The sequence below is a fragment of the Salvelinus sp. IW2-2015 genome, linkage group LG22, assembly GCF_002910315.2.
Source record: "Salvelinus sp. IW2-2015 linkage group LG22, ASM291031v2, whole genome shotgun sequence".
Taxonomy (NCBI): domain Eukaryota; kingdom Metazoa; phylum Chordata; class Actinopteri; order Salmoniformes; family Salmonidae; genus Salvelinus; species Salvelinus sp. IW2-2015.
Window position 1 is genome coordinate 34,740,294 of NC_036862.1, and position 23,950 is coordinate 34,764,243.

At 43.6% G+C, this 23,950-nt stretch overlaps 1 long non-coding RNA gene across 1 annotated transcript in view; it reads right to left on the minus strand.

The window, feature by feature from the left end:
• Positions 1 to 6,319, minus strand: part of LOC111982762 (uncharacterized) — an 8,863-nt gene extending 2,544 nt beyond the window's left edge. Inside the window, exons 1-2 of the long non-coding RNA XR_002879803.2 lie at positions 6,254 to 6,319; positions 5,322 to 5,375 (exon numbers count right to left, since the gene is read on the minus strand). This is a non-coding gene — a long non-coding RNA (uncharacterized lncRNA). The remainder of the gene's footprint in view (positions 1 to 5,321; positions 5,376 to 6,253) is intronic.
• Positions 6,320 to 23,950: the final 17,631 nt, after the last annotated feature.

Consider the following 23,950-nt stretch of genomic DNA (forward strand, 5'->3'; position numbering starts at 1 on the left):
GTTATGATGTTTTTTCACATCTATCAAATAAAATCAGAGCCGGAGACATTCCACCGTCTATACCGAACGCTTTTCAGAAGCCAATGCTGATGTCCTTCCCACGCCTTGGTAGACAAAGGAAATTGTGGTCACGTCATTCCAGAGCTCTTGTTCGACCTCAGATCAGCTGACACGCCATTCCACCTCCCACTGCCTGTTGACATCTAGTGGAAGGCGTATGAAGTGCATGTATATCCATAGATTTCAGGCAATTGAATAGGAAGGCCTGGAACAGAGCCTCGATTTCAGATTTTTTCACTTCCTGTCAGGAAGTTTGCTGCAAATGAGTTCTGTTTTACTCACAGATATAATTCAAACGGTTTTAGAAACTTGAGTATTTTCTATCCAATAGTAAATAATATGCATATTGTACGATCTAGAATAGAGTACGAGGGCCGTTTAAATTGGGCACGATTTTTGCCAAAGTGGAAATAGCGCCTCCCTATTGACAAGAAGTTAATGCTTTTCGACCTGTCCCCAATTAATGTACATTGGTTCAGAGTTTGTTTTGATATTTTAACCTGCGGGTCGTGATCGCGTTTGGTGTAGGGGGACAAAATAAATGTATGCACGAATAGAGCACGATGGCGCATGCGCGCAGCCGTTTGGGTTCCGTGTAACGGCCTACAGTAGTGAGAGGTTTTTTGCTTAATTGAATCTTCCTGTCCTTGACCCTCTAACTTTGGAAGTGCATGTTGGAATGAGAAGGTCGTTATCTCTTTCTCCTGTTGTGAGTGTTGAGTCCTGTTTGGTGAGTGTGTTGAGATACCTGTTTGGTGAGTGTGTTGAGATACCTGTTTGGTGAGTGTGTTGAGGTACCTGTTTGGTGAGTGTGTTGAGATACCTGTTTGGTGAGTGTGTTGAGATACCTGTTTGGTGAGTGTGTTGAGGTACCTGTTTGGTGAGTGTGTTGAGATACCTGTTTGGTGAGTGTGTTGAAGTACCTGTTTGGTGAGTGTGTTGAGGTACCTGTTTGGTCAGTGTGTTGTGGTAGATGTTGTCAGCGTGTTGAGGTTACGGTACCTGTTTGATGAGTGTTTTGAGGTATCTGTTTGGTCAGTGTGTTGATGTAGATGTTTGGACAGTGTGTTGGGGTACCTGTTTGGTCAGTGTTTTGGGGTACCTGTTTGGTCAGTGTGTTGGGGTACCTGATTGGTCAGTGTGTTGGGGGTACCTGTTTGGTCTGTGTTAGGGTACCTGTTTGGTGAGTGTTTTGGGGTACCTGTTTGGTCAGTGTGTTGGGGTACCTGTTTGGTCAGTGTGTTGGGGTACCTGTTTGGACAGTGTGTTGATTGTAGATATTTGGTCAGTGTGTTGGGGTACCTGTTTGTCAGTGTGTTGATGTAGATATTTGGTCAGTGTGTTGGGGTACCTGTTTGGACAGTGTGTTGATGTACACAAGACATGTATGTTTTGTTCGATAAAGTTCATATTTATATCCAAAATCTTAGTTTACATTGGCGCGTTATGTTCAGTAATGTTTTGCCTCCAAAACATCAGGTGATTTTGCAGAGAGCCATATATTACAGAAATACTCATAATAAACATTGATAAGTACTCAATGTTATACATGGAACTTTAGATAAACTTCTCCTTAATGCAACCGCTGTCAGATTTTAAAAAACCTTTACGGAAAAAGCACACCATGCCAATAATCTGAGTACGGCGCTCAGCACAAAAAACAAGCCATACAGGTACCCGCCATGTTGTGGAGTCAACAGAAGTCAGAAATAGCATTATAAATATTCACTTACCTTTGATGATTTTCATCAGAATGCACTCCAGGAATCCCAGTTGCCACATAAATGTTTGTTTTGTTCGATAAGTCCGTAATTTATATCCATATCTCCTTTTTGTTCGCGTGTTTAGTTAATAAATCCAAATTCATGACGCGCAGGCCAGACGAACGATGTTAGAATCAATCTAGGATGTTTTTTGTCTTTAGAAATGAAAAGGAACGCAGCTGCCTCTCACGGGGCGCGCCTGAGTGAGCTCATGGCACTCTCGCAGCACCTGGTTGAACCAGCTCTCATTCCCTCATCCTTGACAGTAGAAGCTGAAACAAGGTTCTAAAGACTGTTGACATCTAGTGGAAGCCTTGGGAGTGCAATATGACCCATAGACAATGTATATTGGATAGGCAAACCTAAAACCTCAGATTTCCCACTTCCTGTTGGATTTTTTCTCAGGTGTTGCCTGCATATGAGTTTTGTTATACTCTCACAGACATCATAATTGGGGTACCTGTTTGGTCAGTGTGTTGGGGTACCTGTTTGGTCAGTGTGTTGGGGTACCTGTTTGGACAGTGTGTTGATGTAGATATTTGGTCAGTGTGTTGGGGTACCTGTTTGGTCAGTGTGTTGATGTAGATATTTGGTCAGTGTGTTGGGGTACCTGTTTGGACAGTGTGTTGATGTACACAAGACATGTATGTTTTGTTCGATAAAGTTCATATTTATATCCAAAAATCTTAGTTTACATTGGCGCGTTATGTTCAGTAATGTTTTGCCTCCAAAACATCAGGTGATTTTGCAGAGAGCCACATCAATTTACAGAAATACTCATAATAAACATTGATAAAGATACAAATGTTATACATGGAACTTTAGATAAACTTCTCCTTAATGCAACCGCTGTCAGATTTTAAAAAACCTTTACGGAAAAAGCACACCATGCAATAATCTGAGTACGGCGCTCAGACACAAAAACAAGCCATACAGGTACCCGCCATGTTGTGGAGTCAACAGAAGTCAGAAATAGCATTATAAATATTCACTTACCTTTGATGATTTTCATCAGAATGCACTCCCAGGAATCCCAGTTCCACAATAAATGTTTGTTTTGTTCGATAAAGTCCGTAATTTATATCCAAATATCTCCTTTTTGTTCGCGTGTTTAGTTAATAAATCCAAATTCATGACGCGCAGGCCAGACGAACGATGTATAGAATCAATCTAGGATGTTTTTTGTCTTTAGAAATGAAAAGGAACGCAGCTGCCTCTCACGGGGGCGCGCCTGAGTGAGCTCATGGCACTCTGCCAGACACCTGGTTGAACCAGCTCTCATTCCCTCATCCTTGACAGTAGAAGCCTGAAACAAGGTTCTAAAGACTGTTGACATCTAGTGGAAGCCTTGGGAAGTGCAATATGACCCCATAGACAATGTATATTGGATAGGCAAACCTACAAACCTCAGATTTCCCACTTCCTGGTTGGATTTTTTCTCAGGTGTTTGCCTGCCATATGAGTTTTGTTATACTCACAGACATCATTAAAACAGTTTTAGAAACTTCAGAGTGTTTTCTATCCAAATCTACTAATAATATGCATATCTTAGCTTCTGGGCCTGAGTAGCAGGCAGTTTACTCTGGGCACCTTATTCATCCAAGCTACTCAATACTGCCCCCAGCCATAAGAAGTTAATACAGTGTACTGCAACCCTAACTTCCACGATGCATACAAAGCCCTCCGCGCCCTCCCTTCGACAAACCACGATGCCATCTTGCTCCTACCGTCTTATAGGCAGAAACTCAAACAGGATGTAACAGTGATGAGAACCTTACAACGCTGGTCTGACCAATCGGAATCCACGATTCAAGATTGTTTTGATTACGCGGACTGGGATATGTTCTGGTCAGCCTCAGATAACAACATCAACCTATTCGCTGACTCGGTGACTGAGTTTATAAAGAAGTGCATTGGAGATGTTGTACCCACTGTGACTATGAAAACCTACCCTAACCAGAAACCTTGGATGGATGGCGGAGTTCGCACAAAACTGAAAGTGCAAACCACCGCATTTAACCATGGAAAGAGGTCTGGGAATATGGCTGAATATAAACAGTGTAGTTATTCCCTCCGCAAGGCAATCAAACAAGCGAAATGCCGGTACAGGGACAAAGTGGAGTCGCAATTCAATGGCTCAGACACGAGACTACAGGAAATCACAGACTACAAAAAGAAAACCAGCCACGTCACAGACACCGACGTCACGCTTCCAGACAAACAAAACACATTCTTTGCCCGCTTTGAGGATAATACAGTGCTACCGTCGCGGCCCGCTAACAAGGACTGCACCCCCCCCCCCCCTCGTTCTCCGTGGCCGATGTGAGTAAAACATTTAAACGTGTTAACCCTCGCAAGGCTGCTGGCCCATACGGCATCCCTAGCTGCATCCTCAGAGCATGTGCAGACCAGCTGGCTGGTGTGTTTACGGACATTTTTCAATCGCTCACTATCCTAGTCTGCTGTCCCCACATGCTTCAAGATTGCCAAAATTGTTCCTGTACCCAAGAAGGTAAAGATAACTGAACTAAATGACTACCGCCCCGTAGCACTCACTTCTGTCATCATGAAGTGCTTTGAGAGACTAGTAAAGGATCATATCACCTCCAACTTACCGGCCACCCTAGACCCACTTCAGTATGCGTACCACCCCAACAGGCCCACAGACGATGCAATCGTCATCACACTGCACACTGCCCTATCCCATCTGGACAAGAGGAATACCTATGTAAGAATGCTGTGCATTAACTACAGCTCAGCATTCAACACCATAGTCCCTCCAAGCTCATCATCAAGCTGCAGGCCCTGGGTCTCAACCCTGCCCTCTGCAATTGGGTCCTGGACTTTCTGACGGGCCACCCCCAGGTGGTGAAGGTAGGAAACAGCATCTCCACTTCGCTGGCTCTCAACACTGGGGCCCCACAAGGGTGTGTGCTCAGCCCTCTCCTGTACTCCCTGTTTACCCACAACTGCGTGACCATGCACGCCTCCAACTCAATCATCAAGTTTGCAGACGACACAACAGTAGTGGGCTTGATTACCAACAACGACGAGACAGCCTACAGGGAGGAGGTGAGGGCACTCGGAGTGTGGTGTCAGGAAAACAACCTCTCAACAAAACAAAAGAGATGATTGTGGACTTCAGGAAACAGCAGAGGGAGCACGCCCCTATACACATCGAAGGGACAGCAGTGGAGAAGAAGGAAAGTTTCAAGTTCCTCGGCATACACATCACAGACAAACTGAAATGGTCCACCCACACAGACAGTGTGGTGAAGAAGGCGCAACAGTGCCTCTTCAACCTCAGGAGGCTGAAAACCCTGTCACCCAAAACCCTGACAAGCTTTTACAGATGCACAATCGAGAGAATCCTGTAGGGCTGTATCACAATTAATCTCAATCCTAAATGTACAGTAGGTGTGTAAATCTGCCAATTCATCTTTTTGTAGTTTGGATATTACTATTATTATTATTATTATTATGTCTCAGTAGCCATACCTTACTCAGGTTTCCACTCGGTTTAGTTTCCTTGTATCCCAACCACCTGAAATTCTTCAAAACACAAACACAATCCATTTATTTCATTCAGCAAGCAGTCATGCTGGCAAACCTAATTACCAGAAAACATGCAATGAAAAGAAAATACAGTCAAACAAATGCTCGTGTTGGACGACAATCATCCTCTATACGCTTCCATTTCTCTACCTCCCTCTGTGAAGCGCGGAGCAATGAAATATAATCAAACTATTCCAGCCGTTCAGGAGAACTGAATGGCCTTTAAACGTTCCTCAAACTTTCATTACATAAGTGTCTCTTTCAACCCAAACACTGGTGTAGTACCAAAAAACACTCTGCATCTCCAATTTCCCTTAATTAAGCCGCAGCAGTGAACACAAGCACTTCGTTTTCCCTCTCCAAAGAGGTAACGGCATGGCGTTGTGAAATTGCCTTCCTGTTGAGATAATTATTTGAGCCCCCTCCTCCCTCCCACCCCCCTTCTGAAGTCACATTGATAGCTAATGGCACCTATGAAATACTGTTGTTGTTGTTGCTGTTGTTGGTTTTTCTATTTTGCTGAAATAAATTGCTAAGTACAGTAGATGCTCTGTGAGAGTTGAAAGTGGCATATGTAAATGACAGTGTGCTGTCACCACAGTGATATGGTTTGAGAACAGGCTTTGAATAATTCAAATTAGACCTCATAGACTATAAACAGCCACTTCCAGATGTCCTGCTGGTTTACTGGCCCTCCCTGGTCCTAGATACACACACACACACACACACACACACACACATGCACGTGCACACGCACACGCACACAGGCAAGCACACACACAGGCACGTACACACACAGGCACACACACACACACACAGGTACACACACACATAGGCACACACCCTTGCAGACAAGAGACAAGAACCTTACTCACTATTTTTTGAGGAATGGAGGCAGGGTTTTGCAGCTGAGAGTTTCTTCAGAAGCTGAACCATGCCCTAGATGTAAAACAAACACATGTTACACAGGACATTTAAATAACTTTAGAATCGATAGCTAGTAACTAGACTGACCACGTAATAGATCACTTAACTGATTTAACAACAAAGACAAAAGCAGAAGATCTCTTGTCCTTTGATATGACTGTGTTCCTCCTGAAGGTGAGGAAAACAGAATTCAGGATTTTAATTTTATCACTCTTTTGTTGCTGAGAATGATCCTGCAAAGCAGGAAATGCGAACTTGTATTGTATTTAAATTTTTTAAGTGCTTTTTAAGTTTGTATTTTCCACTTTGAAATGTGTATCAACCCTTACAAAAAGTTCCATTAATTATAATCCACACAATAAATAACATTTCCTGTTGCTGCAGGATTATTTTCCTGCCGTAGCATACTGGCTCAAATTAAGATCCTACATCTGTACTCCAAAAAACCCAAAGTAAACTGCTTTAACTACCTTAGCTCTCTCATTACTCTTTCTGTAACAATAATTTCATTCATATAAAACCGCACCAAACTGAATGAACTTTCCAAATAACATAAAAAGCAGTGGTAAATTCAATATGGTGGTAATGTCCTATGAGGAAACCCATAGTGCTTTCCTGAGTTCCACACCAGAGAGTACTGAGTCAGCCTCCAGAACAGTGAGTGTGTTTTCCACAGACCTCCTCGGTTTCTGCCTGCTAGCCTGTGGCTACATTGTTTTCATTATTAGTTAGCATGATTCTGTTCAATATCGCCATTAAGTAGGCTTCATTGAAGTTTTTATGTTTATTTTATATTTCCCTCCCGGGCTTTATATTGATTTAAGGAGAATAGTTGTGTAAGTAAGTAAATTAGCTACCTGTTGTGTGTTCCAGTGAAGGGGTAGCCTTGGGAGGAAGTAGATAAGTATCCATTTACATGATCTCAGCAAAGCCAATCAGAGTACAGCCAGTATAACTGCCCTCAGACAATAAGATGGAAGACAATGGTTCTCCCAAAATTTAGGGCCGGTTTCACAGATTAAGCCCAGTCCATCTAAAGCCTAATGGTATTCTTATGACCTTCTGGATGACGTTAACAATGTTTCAAGCGGTCTGTTTCACTGCCCAGTCTAGAGCTATGACCCACCATGTTGGGAAGTGCTTCTCTGGGGCTCTTAAACATATATAGTGCCCCATACTGTGTAAAGGACTGTCAACCCGCCAGTTCAACTGTATGACCAGATCCACCCACCTGAAGAAAGCATGCAGACACACCCCTGTGTTGATGGTTGGGAGCTTGTCCAGGGGCCAATCCCTGAATATCTCAATCTTTTGTAGGAAGTCAAGGAATTCTGGCCCATTGCTACCTTCAACACTCACAAAATGTATGTGTCTTTGAAGTCCTTCGGAATGAGGTGAGGGCAAAAAGTATTCAGAATAACTCAGTGAGATTCAGTCAGTCGTTCATTAATTCATTCAGTCATTCATTCACTCAGTGAGACATTCATTCAGCTGGGGAGACAGTGGTGAGACAGGAGTGAAACAGTGTGAGACTCACCTGATGAGACACCTCCAGCAGCGAGACGGTGTTGTGACAGACCACCGTGGCATTCCTCCTTGACCACTCAAAATGGCCACCTCCTGAAACCATTCCAGTCAGGTTACAATAACAGTGCAATAAGGTTATAAATCCGTTTATTATAAGGTTATACAAATAGTTTTGCTGTGGATTTTTGGTCAATGTAAAGAGGTGCAGAGGTCAAAGTGATAGTAAAACTGACCCCGAAGCTCCTGCCAGTCTTGAGGAAGGCAGCAGTCTTGTGGCTGATCTCTCCTGTGTGCTGGTCCACACACCTCTTAGAGACTAGGGCCAGACCTCGCAGGATCAGATAGAAGTTCTGAGGGACATGGCCCTGACGAATGATAACTCAACCAGGACCAAAACTGGACACAGGAATAAGAACAGAAATATGTTGCTGTAGATATGTTTACCACACTGTGTTTTACACATACACATAATATATATGCAATCATTTTGCTCTAATGTAGTCAGAACTCATTAAAAAATACTTCTGGCTTACGAATACACACACACCTCTCATACCAGCCCACTGAGGGCAGATTGTCCTGCATAGCAGGGGGATACTCAGAAAACGTGTCCACTGCACTTCTCAGGGCTAATGTGACCTAGAACCAAGAAACCCAGAGAACTAAGAAGGATCCAGATCAGTGATGCAAAACAGAAACCTGGTCTCCACACTGCATGGGCTAAAACTACACTAATACTAGCTAAGAACACACCGGAGACAGTGGTAAGGTATGAACACACACAGGAGACATTGGTAAGGTATGAACACACACAGGAGACATTAGTAAGGTATGAACACACACAGGAGACAGTGGTAAGGTATGAACACGTATAATTACAGGAGGATTTCTTACCAGTTTAATCTCAGCAGTCGTTCTGTTGGCTGGATGTTTGCTTAAAATATCCTTCACCTCTGCACTGATATCTCAAATCAAATCACATTTTATTGGTCACATATACATGGTTAGCAGATGTTAATGTGAGTGTAGCGAAATGCTTGTGCTTCTAGTTCCAACAGTGCAGTAATATCTAACAAGTAACCTAACAATTCCCCAACAACTACCTAATACACACAAATCTAACAAGTAATCTAACAATTCCCCAACAACTACCTAAAACACACAAATCTAACAGTAATCTAACAACTCCCCAACAAACTACCTAATACACACAAATCTAACAAGTAATCTAACAATTCCCCAACAACTACCTAATACACACAAATCTAACAAGTAATCTAACAATTCCCCAACAACTACTCTAATACACACAAATCTAACAAGTAATCTAACAATTCCCAACAACTACCTAAAACACACAAATCTAAACAAGTAATCTAACAATTCCCCAACAACTACCTAAACACAAATCTAACAAGTAATCTAAACAATTCCCCAACAACTACCTAATACCACAAATCTAACAAGTAATCTAACAATTCCCCAACAACTACCTAAACACACAAATCTAACAAGTAATCTAACAATTCCCCAAACAAAACTACCTAAAACACACAAATCTAACAAGTAATCTAACAATTCCCCAACAACTACCTAAAACACACAAATCTAACAAGTAATCTAACAATTCCCAAACAACTACCTAATACAAACAAATCTAAAGAGGTGAATAAGAATATGTACATCTAAGTATATGGATGAGCGATGGCCGAGCGGCATAGGCAAGGTGCAGTAGATGGTATAAAATGCAATACATACATGTGATATGAGTAATGTAAGATGTGTAAACATTATTAAAGTGGCATTATTTATAGTGGCATTGTTTAAAGTGACTAGTGATCCATTTATTAAAGTGACCAGTGATTGGGTCTCAGTGTAGGCAGCAGCCTCTCTGACTTAGTGATGGCTATTTAACAGTTTGATGGCCTTGAGATAGAAGCTGTTTTTCAATCTCTTGGTCCCAGCTTTGATGCACCTGTACTGACCTCGCCTTCTGGATGGTAGCGGTGTGAACAGGCAGTGGTTCTGGTGGTTGATGTCCTTGATGATCTTTTTGACCTTCCTGTGACATCGGGTGCTGTAGGTGTCATGMAGAGCAGGTAGTTTGCCCCCGGTGATGCGTTGTGCAGACCGCACCACCCTCTGGAGAGCCTTGCAGTTGAGGGTGGTGCAGTTGCCATACCAGGCTGAGAACCAGCCCAACAGGATGCTCTCGATTGTGCATCTGTAAAAGTTTGTCAGGGTTTTGGATGACAGGCCAAATTTCTTCAGCCTCCTGAGGTTGAAGAAGCGCTGTTGCGCCTTCTTCACCACACTGTCTGTGTGGGTGGACCATTTCAGTTTGTCTGTGATGTGTACACCCAGGAACTTAAAACGTTCCTTCTTCTCCACTGCTGTCCCTTCGATGTGGATAGAGTGGTGCTCCCTCTGCTGTTTCCTGAAGTCCACGATCATCTCCTTTGTTTTGTTGACGTTGAGTGAGAGGTTGTTTTCCTGACACCACACTCTGAGTGCCCTCACCTCCTCCCTGTAGGCTGTCTCGTCGTTGTTGGTAATCAAGCCCACTACTGTTGTATCGTCTGCAAATTTGATGATTGAGTTGGAGGCGTGCATGGCCACGCAGTTGTGGGTGAACAGGGAGTACAGGAAAGGGCTGAGCACACACCCTTGTGGGTCCCCAGTGTTGAGAGTCAGAAAAGTGGTGATGTTGTTTCCTACCTTCACCACCTGGGTGCGGCCCGTCAGAAAGTCCAGGACCCAGTTGCACAGGGCAGGGTTGAGACCCAGGGCCTCCAGCTTAATGATGAGCTTGGAGGGTACTATGGTGTTGAATGCTGAGCTGCAGTCAATGAACAGCATTCTTACATAGGTATTATTTTTGTCCAGATGGGATAGGGCAGTGTGCAGTGTGATGGCGATTGCATCATCTGTGGACCTGTTGGGGTGGTATGCAAACTGAAGTGGGTCTAGGGTAGCCGGTAAGGTGGTGGTGATATGATCCTTGACTAGTCTCTCAAAGCACTTCATGATGACAGAAGTGAGTGCTACGGGGGGGGTAGTCATTTAGTTCAGTTATCTTTACCTTCTTGGGTACAGGAACAATGGAAGCCATCTTGAAGCATGTGGGGACAACAGACTGGGATAGGGAGCGATTGAATATGCATGTAAACACACCAGCCAACTGGTCTGCGCATGCTCTGAGGACTCGGCCAGGGATGCCGTCTGTGCCAGCAGCCTTACGAGGGTTAACAAGTTGAAATGTTTTACTCACGTCGGCCACTGAGAAGGAGAGAGGGGGCCGCAGTCTTTGTTAGCGATCCGTGACGGTGGCACTGTATTATCTTCAAAGCGGGCAAAGAAGGCGTTTAGTTTGTCTGGAAGCGTGACGTCAGTATCCGTGACGTGGCTATTTTTGTTTTTCCATGATTGTCTGTAGACCCTGCCACATACGCCTCGTGTCTGAGCCGTTGAATTGCGACTCCACCGTGTCTCTGTATCGGCATTTTGCTTGTTTGATTGCCTTGCAGAGCGAATAACTACACTGTTTATATTCAGCCATATCTCCAGACCTCTTTCCATGGTTAAATGCGGTGGATTGCGCTTTCAGTTTCACGCGAATGCTGCCATCCATCCATGGTTTCTGGTTAGGGTAGGTTGTAATGGACACAGTGGGTACAACATCTCCAATGCACTTCTTTATAAACTCACTCACCGCGTCATCGTATAGGTCAATATTGTCCTCTGAGACTGATCGGAACATATTCCAGTCCGCGTGATCAAAACCATCTTGAAGCGTGGCTTCAAGCGTTCTGCCTATAAGCCGGGATGAGCAAGATGGCTTCGTGGTCGGATTCGACGAAGAGAGGGCGGGGGAGGGCTTTGTATGCATCGCAGAAGTTAGAGTAGTAGCAGTCGAGAGTATTAGCCCTACGTGTCGTGCAATCAATATGCTGATCAAATTTAGGTTGCAGTGTTCTCAAATTTGCTTTGTTAATATCCCCAGCTAAAATAAATGCAGCCTCCGGATATATAGTTTCCAGTTTACAAAGAGTCGAGTGAAGTTCCTTGGGGCCGTCTTGGTGTTCGCTTGAGGGGGGATGTACACAGCTGTGTTAATCATCTAATTGGACTGTATTCTATCTACGTCCATGGTCTTGGCAAAATGACCCTATCATGGCATTGTCTAATGTCATATCTAGGGCTTTCCTAATTTGCGGGGTGTTGCTTAGGGTACTATCCTAAGTTGGTAACTATATGATAAGTCTACAGCTGTAAGGCACTAGTTTTGGGCAGTCTACAGGGATGACCTATGGACTTCTGAGAAGAAAACTGGTGAGTGCTGTAGCTGTAGAGTTAAAGGCCTCAAAATAAATGTTCAACTTTACTAAGACTGGTATTTTGCTCGGACCCTTTAAGTGATCCTAGCATAAATCCTAATTGGATGTTCCGTTGTGCATGTGTGTTTATGCTTACGCAAGCGCACATGTCAAGGGAAGGAAACCAAGTATCCTGGCAGATTACAACTTGTTCAGAATGAGTCTTACGTAGTCAGGTAATTTTCAGGTCAATGCCTGGAGGTCAGTCAGAATTGGTGTCGAGGGAGTCTGTAGTGGTTTTACTACCAGTCACTGTCTTCCACTATTGTAGTGGCGGTAGGTATGAAGAAGTCTACTTCATAGCTATGTTATCCACGGAGGAGCTAACCTCATGACGGAAGTACTCTTTAAGTATTGGATCAGTCATACGCGGTGTGATCATTGTTCATGACTTCTAATAACTTTTCTCCTAAACGGAGGGTTCTATTTATTAGTGGCGTGTGTTAACCATTGCAATGGAGATTCCCTTCCCCGTGTTGCACTCTGAGTAACTCCTATGTCGCTATTATCAATAGCAATTTAACATGTGAGGTTACTAATCCTCCTACTGAGTGTTGCTGGACTGACTGTGGTATTGGTACTGGTACTCAAGGGGTCCAGTGGTCCTACCGATTTATTCTGAAATGTTATCCTACAGGAATACATGATTAGAGCTTTTTACTAGTTGTCTTGTAGTGGCTACTACACATGGCAAGGAATGATTATTGTTGCCATTTGTTTTGGAGGTGGACAAGTCCACTGGACTTCCTTTACGACCAGTGTGGTACACCTCAGTACTATCTTAGATGTGTTCTAAGATAGTCCTCGTCTAGGGGAATGTCTGCTCCTCAATGTTCTCAAAGGGGAGTTTACAACTAGATTTGATTTATGCTCTGGCGGCCTCATACGGTGTTGTCCATAGTCTCGACCCCCCCACCGGCCTCGATAAGGCTCATCATGGGTCTGGGCTACTTTTCCCCCCCTTTGTGTCTCGGGACCCCCCCACCAGCGGGTGGTGTTGGTATCCGAGGCGCAAAGGAAAAGTTCTGACCCTATGTACAAGTTGTCAGTGGCCGCGTTATTATGAGAATGGCTGTAACCTTTCAACCAAATCTCCTGGTGTTTGTGCTTCAACACCCTCAGTGGCTGTCGAGGTCTGCCAGTCACCACCGCGTCCGCATGTGGCAACCTCTTCAGTACCTGCAAACTGAGACGAGGATATTGGTCTGTGATATCGCAAAGTGTTTCACCAGTGGGAGTCATCGAGTCAGTTGCTGGACTGACACCATTAGTGTCATTGTAAGGGTTGACAGTCCCCCACAAAGCGGAAGGTGTATCATCGGAAGCAGAGGATACTCTGCGCATCGATGTTATTCTTGCTGAGACGGCCGCATTGCTTGCGGAAGAGTCCGAAGAGCAAGAGAAGTTCATCTCAACTACCGTATTGCACGACTGCAAGGAGGAGGGAAGTTGCTCCTTCACAGAGACAGCTGGCTCGAAATCATGAAAAGAATGTTCAATTAGATTGGCTGATGGAATGTGTCGAGATATCGTAATATCTCCTTGGATCGGATTCTGCACCAAGAGGTTTCTAAAAGTATTTTTCCCAAGGGGTGCTTTTGACAGATACCCCTCGTGAATGACTGCTTTGCAGCTAGCGTTAGGGGAAGACAGTGTGGTCAGTGGAGAAGACACTGTAGCCTGTGACCATACCTGGTTGGTTTTCCAATCCATCAATGGGAGTAACCGATCCATCAAGTCTGCTCCCAATAGCAGGGGTACAGTTTCGAGGCTGGTAACATAAACGAGCGAGACTTCCTGGAAGTGTAGTTTCAGCATGACTCTCAATGTGAGAGGCGAGGTAGTCTGAGTGACCCCTCGAAGTGTAGTGTCGCATCGTTCCACTTTTAACCAACGTTCCGTTGGCTTCAAAGCTCTTTTGAGATCATCGAACAACGTTTGAGAGATGTGTGATATTGTCGCACCCGAATCAATTAGCGGTTGACAAGTTAAGCAGTCCTCCAGGACTGTTTCCAGGTATGGTCGTTTCGATTCGTGTTTAGTGGACATAATCCCCACAAAGTGGAGTGGTCGTTCGCATCGACGTGATTTGTCATTTCTGTTCAAGGTGGAGGCAGGTCGACTTTTCAGATTTTGAGTGGGCTTGGCTTTAACGAAGCGTTTGACCTTTTTCTTCGCAACCTTTGTATCAGAGTCTATAGACAAAGCCCGTGGGCTTGTTTCTTGATCAAGCGGGCCCTGGATAGGGTCTCGAGTGAGAGCGGGAGAGATTTGAATTTTAACATCCTTGCTATGGGTGTTAATTCCTGCGGACCTGGTGTCCAGTAATTCCCCGTCTAGTCCTTGTGACTTATCTTTTACTCTTTTCTCAAATGTTTCTAGCTTTAGTTCTTCACGTAGTGGAACTTCTAGAGAACATTGGTCTACGTTTTGATCGTCCTTCAACCCTTTGTTACCCTTGTGCTCTGACACTTTTTGTGGGTTGAGTGCAGGAACGTAGCGAACAGGTTGATTGTAGCGGTAGTCATGTTGATGGCGATGTACTTTACAGTTATTTCAACCGCGGAGGTTATTGGAATCATGGTTTCGTGGTAGAAACTGTTGTTGTGCGTCATCTCTCAACGCTCCAATACCTGATAATGCACTCTGACTGGAGTGAGTGCTCCTGGTCAAACTTCAAAACCGAGTGGTCAGGGCTCTTAGCGTTGTGAACTTTTGATGCCTCAAAAGCTGTGCTTGCAAGCTCTCTGAGTTGTAAGATAGGCAAGCCAATGTGGCCGGCAGGGCCCAAGTAGGTAATGAAGGTGGGATACATGTTCGACAAAAACATTTGTTTAAATGGTAACAGGTCTTCCATTCCTGTTTCAGTGAGTAGGCCAAAGTAAGCTAAACGAAGCCTATGATAGTAAGCTTGTGGGTGTTCGTTCTGAGCTTGTTTGACGGTGTTAGCCAGTGAGCTATCGTGTTTGCGAGTCGCAGAACCACTGAATTCCAATTTCAAAGCTGTAGCAAGTTTAGCATAGTCATTTAGCACGTGTTGCTGTTGTAGACGAATGAACCTCATCACCTGTCTATTTGACGTTCGCTTCAACAGGTAAACCCTGTCAGAAGCCGTAACGTTCGAGTAGCCACCCAACGCGTCCTCTATGTCAGCTAGGAACGTCTCAGTATCGTTTGGCTGACCTGGAACGGGGTCAAAGGTGGGGAAATTCTTGACGAGTTTGTCAAGGTATTCCACGTCAAACGTGCGGAGAGGGTTGGCTTCATCCTGTGGGGAAAGTGGGGCCGAAAGGCCAAGAGGAGAAGCCAAGCTTTGGCTTTGTTGGCCAAGAGGCGCCATATTACTCAGTGCCGAATGGCCAAGAGGAGAAGATTGAGGGACACATGATGTAGGCAATGTCTGAAACCTATCGTCTTCACTCCTTTGAGTACCGGACTCCGGTTGCTTGGATGGATAGTCATGCTGTAGAGCATGACCATTCTGGACTTCCTCCAGATGGTACCTAAGGGTGGTATTCTGCTGCATTGCAGAGTCCACTTGAGCGCTTAGAGTACTGATTTTGAACACATGAGTGTCACACTTGCTCCTTTCGGTCTCAAACTTACCTGCCATGGTTTGCAGATAGAGGTCTTGAGTACGGAGCGAGAGATTCAGTGATGAGATTTCCTTCGCTTGCTTAGAAATCAATATTTCCATCTTCAGTTCTCTCATCATTCATTTGGTCAGCGACTTCAATGGGTTCTGCTGATTTGTCATCCAACTTTGTCATTGTGTTCATTAACTGATCGTCTTTGGTCTGCAGCGTTTTGAGTAGAACCGTGTTACTTTGAGTAACGTTCAACAAAACTGCCTGCATGTTATCACATTGCGCGCTCCTGTTTGTAGATAACTCTACAGATTTATCTAGTTTGGAGTGGACTACATCGTATTTAGTTTTGGCTAAATCGAGTTGTTCCTGCAGACAACGATTTTGTTGGAGAGTTTGTGCTCGTTCATCGTCATGAGTATTTGCAATTACTTTTAATTGTTCAGATTTCCAATGCAGTTCCTCGACTAGCAGTTCTCTCCACCTGTGCCCTCGTGTTAGCCATGTCTTGCACGTGCTTCAGCTGTGCACTGTGTTATTGGACCGATGCCAACCTTTGATGGTAAATACATAAGTGCTAAAGTGGAGAGAACCGTCAAAAAGCCTGTGTTTGATGGTTGATTTTGGAGAGCGTTCGCAATTTCGGCTGTTTTTTTGCTAATGGCATAATTAGGGTTGGTTTCGCTGCTGAGGTCAGAGATCAGTCCTTTTATGGGTGGAGGTTCACTAATTAGCAGAGGAGTGGTGACCACCTCCTTTGATCGCTTGCACATTATTTAGAAACATTTTGAGGAAAGATTTTCCTATTTTTTTTCGGGTTTGGAATTTTTTGGAAGCTGCAAAGACAAGTTTAATCTATTTATCGATGTTGACGAACCATCAGTACCGTACCAGTAATGTGGAAGTTGGACGTGAATGAATTTGCAAAGCAAATTTAATTAATGAATCAATGCCAATGATTAATCCTACCTGGGTAGGCTATCTGGGTATTAAACTTGAATTAACCTGAGAGGTTGCTTCATCCAGGTTAATATGAGAAGTTTAAAAGTGTCTCATTTGATTGGAAGAACATTAAGGTATGTTCAACAATTTAACTTATTAAATTGACTGAGACGATAATCCATACAATCTCCATTGATTGGATATCATAAGTGTAAACAGTAGATCAAATGTTGGGAACATTCACCACTGTGGTACACTTCTCCCTAAGGCCGAAGCCACATGGGATTCCCGATGGGGCGGGACTTCTGTCAGTACTGGTTTACTGAATGGTTACTGATTGATCAATTTAATGATAAATCAAACCTGTATAGGCTATTTGGGAATTACATTTTAATTAACCTGAGAAGTTGCTTCATCTAGGTTAGTTTGTAAAAAGTTTACGTCTTATTTAGAAAACTCATCAATTTGGATATTATTTAAAAGATCCATTTGACAATGTAAATCTGGCAATTTCACTTATTACTTCAATTGAATAAGACATTGATGTCCGTCTGGATATCATAAGTAATGACTTGAGTGTGACCTGAATAATTCTTGAAGGAAAGTACTGGCACACACTTCAGCCGTCACTGATTGCACACGCTGAAATCAAACGGAAGTAAAAAAAATTGTGAAATTGTGTCATAAAGGAAAACGTCCCTAGCGGACGGAACAGATATGACAGCTGGTTACACAAAGAAAAGGGGGGTTGGGTTTGAGTGAAAGAGCGGGAAGACTGAAGAACAAAGAGAGAAGCGATGTCTCTATCCGGCAGCTACTCTATCGTAAATACAGAATCTTATGCATTCTAAATTACCGCCCATTTGGAAAAGGAAAATGCAATAAATATTTACTCTGAGCTGCGCTTCGGTAGGTTGGTGGTAGATGGAAGGCCGTGTTGCCCAACAGAGTCCTTTGTCCTTTGAAGAGTGTCTCTGGTGGTGAACGGGAAACGTTGTAGTGTCGTCGTTGTGTGGTAGACGGGATACTCTGTCTGTCCTCTCCTAGCCCACGTTTACAGCGGCCGCTGCTAACTCAACGGCTAGGAGGTATCACTTCTGTAGCGAATAAGAGTTCAAAGTTCATACTCATGTCACCACCAAAGCTCACGCTGAGGTTGGCTTCGTTCTGTAGTTATTATCTGAATCCTTCTGACATCGGACCATCATCCTAATGTACCCGGAACAGGAGGTTACATTTTCATCAAGGGCTTATATAGTGGAGGGAGAAGGGTTGTTTCATAGTTTATAACCCATGTCTCTTCACAGGGGCGGGCCACTGATTGAGCAGAGCCCTAACCTTATGAAAACCCAAATCACTCATTTGGAAGCTAACATTACATTTCATCTTTTCACAATAATTTTATATTTAAACATTTGAATTGCACAACAATTCCATGTGAATCTGATAACTATCATGTGTAGACTTTCCAGCTCCAGTTTAGGTCGTCCTGTCATCAGTCATAATGTCTCAGATGACAACCGAACTGACATCATATTCAATAAGTACCAACACATATTTTCAACTGTTCTATTACCGAAATATGGTTCCTTTCCTCTACTTGTTTGATGTTCCCAGACTCTCTATGTTTAACAAAGGCTATTCAAGAGTCCCTCTGTAGAGTCAAGAGATAGGGAAGGAGAAAGGTATTTATGGGGGGGGGGTCATAAACCTTACCCACAGGCCAACGTCATGACAAGACAAACAGAGAAGTGGTTCAAAAACCATGCCTCCATCTTCCCTCCAGATCTTCCACCAGTCCAGAGGGGTTACGGTGGTTGAGCTACCCAGAGAGGGTGAAGCTGTGTGGGGTTGATGTGCTCCAGCACTCATACTCCAGCACTCCAGCACTTAGGATACATGTATTTCCTTAGTGAGTTATCAAGGGTTGTCATTCATATTGTATTTGTTATTCTGATTAGTTTATTTTTAAAGACAAGAATTGTGCTCATAAGACAAAGAGCACTGTCGTGATTTGCTAAAGTCTCTGTACATCAGTGGTCACAAACAAATGTATACATTACAATGAGCACCATGAAGATTAAAATAAAGAGGCATTAAAAAAACAAAATGTGTAAACAAAAATGTATGGAAGTATTTAAAAACCTCTTACTAAGGAAACAAGCAAACTGACAAATCCAATGGATTTCGACAATACATTTCATTTGTCGTTTTGAGTTCCCTTTGCATTAGTTGCCGTGGTCCTTTAGAGAGTTTCGGAGCTGTCGAAGTCTACTTGGTCCAAGAATTACCCATCGACCTTTCTGGTTGTGTCCTGGCTCTGTACCAGAGACACATCAAACAGCAGGTTGTGGTTCGGGTAGCAACAGCCCGGGTGGTGAGCTCAGCAAGGACAGCTTCTTCTGCCTGGGACGCAGCATAGTCTCTGGGTGATAATGCACATTTGCAACAGTAAGTGCACACATATCAAACATTGCATGAGATTTCATGTGTGTGTGTGTGTGTGTGTTTGGTTTTACTATCCTTGTGGTTACCAGAAGTCCTCACAAGGATAGTAATACAAGGACAATTCGGACAAGTGGGTCATTCCGTCGGTCCCCACAGGATATGTTGTGTGGTGGTGTGGTGTGTGGTGTGTGGTTGTGCATGTGGTGTGGGAATGTGTGTGTGTGTGTGTGGGCGTGTGTGTGTGTGTGGCGTGTGTGTGTGGGGTGTGTGGTATGTGTTTCGCATGTCTTACAGCTACATTAGAGACATCGGAACAACAGACTCACTATCGTTTAAAAAACACATCTGCCTTCCCGCTCTCTAATAATTTCCAGACAGACAGCACGCAGCTCCTCCTCCCTCCCTCCCTCCTCCCTCCTCCGTCTCCTACCTGCGCCACTCTCCTATCCCTTTCTCTCCCAATCCACCTGCTCACATACTGACACAGTCATTTGGGACAGAAGCCAGCTGAGTATATCATATCTCATGTCCAACACTGGAGATAGCTGCCAGCTCCAACCAGGCTGGGCCCAAACCGATGGAGAGGGAGGGATGGATTGAGAGAGGGATGGATGGAGGGGGTGCAGTGCAATGAGGCACAGCCAGGGGCGGAACAGCCTGAACGTGGGCAGTGAGGTATGAATGTTTTAATCTGGTCAGGAAATCCTGGTTAGCAAACACAGATTAGAGAGAGGGCTGTCTGATATCAATCCTCAGCAGTCCAACCCTACAGAGACCATGGCTGTGTGTACCAACCAGCAGCTTGATAACTACACCACGTTCACATGAAACTAGAGGCACTTCACACAGTGAATGGATCTGATGCACTGCAATACCAAGGTGGTAAAAAAGAGTGTATGCCGGATGGTACTGTAGCGATACTTGTTTTGTACATTTTTATCATGTTACAGACAAACTGCACAGCGAGAACTGCTCGGCGAAACTTCTGATGTCTCTGTGGATGGACACACACATACACACACTCGTTAGAGCAGACAGTGTCAGGGAGACATTGGTTCACATTAATATGAGTGATATCTGGAGTGAGGTTGTCTGTGGCATGAGACTGAGGAAATAGCGCAGGGCTAGCAGGCTGTTAAGAGAACAGAACAGAGTAGGGCAGAATAGAGCTAGGAGGCTGTTAAGAGAACAGAACAGAGTAGGGCAGAATAGAGCTAGGAGGCTGTAAGAGAACAGAACAGAGCAGGGCGGAGTAGAGCNAGGAGGCTGTTAAGAGAACAGAACAGAGTAGGGCAGAGTGGATCTAGCAGGCTGTTAAGAGAACAGAACAGAGTAGAGCAGAATAGAGCCGGACAAATGGGAGGAGGCAGTCAAGCCTGACCTTGGAACAGCTTCAAATCTGATCCTGGTCCAGCAGTAAAACCACACACACACCGCACACAAACACAAGCAGGTACATGGTGATTTTCTGTTTGATAGGTTCTATACTTTTATAGGAGCAGAACATTAGAAAAGGAAAAAGAACATGGAAGAAAAATGTAGTTTAGTACCACATACTTGTCATGTTTAAGTATATATTAATGTGGAAAATGTAGTTTAGTACCACATACTTGTCATGTTTAAGTATANTGTAGTTTAGTACCACATACTTGTCATGTTTAAGTATATATTAATGTGGAAAATGTAGTTTAGTACCACATACTTGTCATGTTTAAGTATATATTCAATGATGTCAGACAGGTTTCATATGCTGCAATAACAGTTGTGAGGGGATTTAATTCTTGCCTTTACCTTGGGATGTCCAACATTTCCAAGCTCTCCTCTCTCCATAGTATTGTCCCCCCCAACGGCCTCCTCTGCATCAAAGGAACCAGATTAAACCAAGATGCCATTCGTCCGCTTGAAATTAAAACTCATTGTCTAATTAAGATCATAAGTGACACCAAATACATCGACCAGGAAAACAACATGGTAATTGGTTTTAACAAGTGAACGCACCACTACACGCAACATCACTGCAGTAAATGGCCATCTAAATGCAGTTTATGTGTTACCAAGCCTTTCCTTGGGGATGTACTGTACAGTTGAAGTCTGAAGTTTACATACACTTAGGTTGGAGTCCTTAAAACTAGTTTTTCAACCACTCAACAAATTTCTTGTTGACAAACTATAGTTTTGGCAAGTCGGTTAAGACATCTACTTTGTGCATGACAAAAGTAATTTTTCCAACAATTGTTTACAAACAGATTATTTCACTTATAATTCACTGTATCACAATTCCAGTGGGTCAGAAGTTTACATGCACTAGGTTGACTGTGCCTTTAAACAGCTTGGAATATTCCAGAAAATGATGTCATGGCTTTAGAAGCTTCTGATAGGCTAATTGACATCATTCGAGTCAATTGGAGGTGTACCTGTGGATGTATTTCAAGGCCTACCTTCGAACTCAGTGCCTCTTTGCTTGACATCATGGGAAAATCAAAAGAAATCAGCCAAGACCTCAGGAAAAAAATTGTAGACCTCCACAAATCTGGTTCATCCTTGGGAGCAATTTCCAAATGCCTGAAGGTATCACGTTCATCTGTACATACAATAGTACGCAAGTATAAACACCATGGGACCACACAGCCGTCATACCGCTCAGGAGGAGACGCGTTCTGTCTCCTAAAGATTAACGTACTTTGGTGCAAATGAATCCCAGAACAACAGCAAAGGACCTTGTGAAGACGCTGGAGGAAACGGGTACAAAAGTATCTATATCCACAGTAAAACGTGTCCTATATCGACATAACCTGAAAGGCCGCTCAGCAAGGAAGAAGCAACTGCTCCAAAACCGCCATAAAAAAGACAGACTACGGTTTGCAACTACAGATGGGGACAAAGATCGTACTTTCGGAGAAATGTCCTCTGGTCTGATGAAACAAAAATAGAACTGTTTGGCCATAATGACCATCGTTATGTTTGGAGGAAAAAGGGGGATGCTTGCAGGCTGAAGAACACCATCCCAACCGTGAAGCACAGGGGTGGCAACATCATGTTGTGGGGGTGCTTTGCTGCAGGAGGGACTGGTGCACTTCACAAAAAAGATGGCTTCATGAGGAAGGAAAATTATATGAATATATTGAAGCAACATCTCAAGACAACAATCAGGAAGTTAAAGCTTGGTCGCAAATGGGTCTTCCAAATGGACAATGCAGACTTCCAAAGTTGTGGCAAAATGGCTTAAGGACAACAAAGTCAAGGTATTGAAGTGGCCATCACAAACCCCTGACCTCAACCCTATAGAACATTTGTGGGCAGAACTGAAAAAGTGTGTGCGAGCAAGGAGGCCTACAAACCTAACTAGCTCTGTCAGGAGGAATGGGCCAAAATTCACCCAACTTATTGTGGGAAGCTTGTGGAAGGCTACCCGAAATGTTTGACCCAAGTTAAACAATTTAAAGGCAATGCTACCAAATACTAATTGATTGTATGTAAACTTCTGACCCATTTGGAATGTGATGAAAGAAATAAAAGCTCAAATAAATAATTCTCTCTACTATTATTCTGACATTTCACATTCTTAAAATAAATTGGTGATCCTAACTGACCTAAGACAGGGAATTTTTACTAGGATTAAATGTCAGGAACTGTGAAAACTGAGTTTAAATGTATTTGGCTAAGGTGTATGTAAACTTCCGACTTCAACTGGATTAGGCCATATTTTGATGACAACCTTACCTTTGTAAATGTGGTCCATTTTGTCATTCCATATCAATTAAATAGCTACATAGTCATGAAAAATACAGTATTCCAGCAGGCCTAGGTTACTTTATGGCTGGCTCAAGATAACAAGGCTTGTGACTGGATCGCCTGGCAACAGTTTCTCACGCGCACATTGAGGTGTGACCGCACACGCCAAACAGGCTATTTGTCAAACCCTGCTGTGGGTGTGTGATAGATGTGAGGCCAGACGTTGGCTTTGTGTGTTTCTGTTTGCTTAAGCAGCTACCCTTTAGAGCAGATTTGATTGATGAGTAAATATTAAACATGTCCTGTCAAGCCATTCCTGTACCACAAGGTTTGGTGATTAGGCCTGCCTGCTGCCATGCATGCTTACACTGACAGCTCAACACACACACACACACACACACACAACACACACACACACACACACACACACACACACACACACACACACACACACACACACACACACACACACACACACACACACACACACACACACACACACACACACACAGAAACATCTGTTACAAATCTACTCAAGTAATTTATAAGCACACACAGCACACACACACATCCCTACTAACAACAGCACACACACACATCCCTACTAACAACAGCACACACACACAACCCTACTAACAACAGCACACACACATAACCCTACAAACAGCACACAGATACAAACACATGTTCACCCATCATTCATGTTCTAGTGTAAACAAGTCGCAGATTGACACATGCATGCTCATGTATGTTGTTAGCCACCTTGTTAAATGAACAAATGATCTTCTCTGTGATCATGAAGAAAACTATTCGGTACCTTTACAGATTCTGATTGGATCTCGGCACATACTAATAATGAACACTAGGTGGAGCTGTTGATGTACTGTAGAAAAATAACTATTGTCTGAAAAGCTGAAGACAGAGGGATCAAGAGAGACATAATGATGTATATATATATAAACCCTGGATTGCTGATGCTATGAAGCCACCTGCCGCCATATTTATATTCCCCAGAAGGAGCAGTCCTCCAATT